The sequence below is a fragment of the Penaeus monodon genome, chromosome 31 (genome assembly GCF_015228065.2).
Source record: "Penaeus monodon isolate SGIC_2016 chromosome 31, NSTDA_Pmon_1, whole genome shotgun sequence".
Lineage (NCBI taxonomy): Eukaryota > Metazoa > Arthropoda > Malacostraca > Decapoda > Penaeidae > Penaeus > Penaeus monodon.
This window is the reverse complement of record NC_051416.1, coordinates 8901359-8901725: the sequence shown is the minus strand read 5'-3', so window position 1 is coordinate 8901725 and position 367 is coordinate 8901359.

Below are 367 nucleotides of genomic sequence, written 5' to 3'. Positions count from 1 at the left end.
TCCAGGATTCAGTGACCGTTGAGTAACATGAGAAACCCCACCATTCTGGACACTTTTCCAATATTCTCTCTATCTCTCATAACACAATGACGAACAGCGACACGAATCGGCGAGATCCGGGATGAGTACCCTTGTCGCTCTAGGGATATTGATTCCCTTTCTGATCCGCTACGGCCCTTCATTGCTAGTGTACTCGGCGGGAGAAAAGACAATCGTAGGAATATTGTCTTAGGGTGGAATATTTACGTTTCGATTCCGAGGGAAGATTCGGATCGTGTCTCGAGCTTGTGGTTCGGTCGGGGCGGTTCGCGAAAAGGAAAAAGGGTAGGAATGTGAGGGAAATTCGGAAAGATGTCTTGGATCGTTT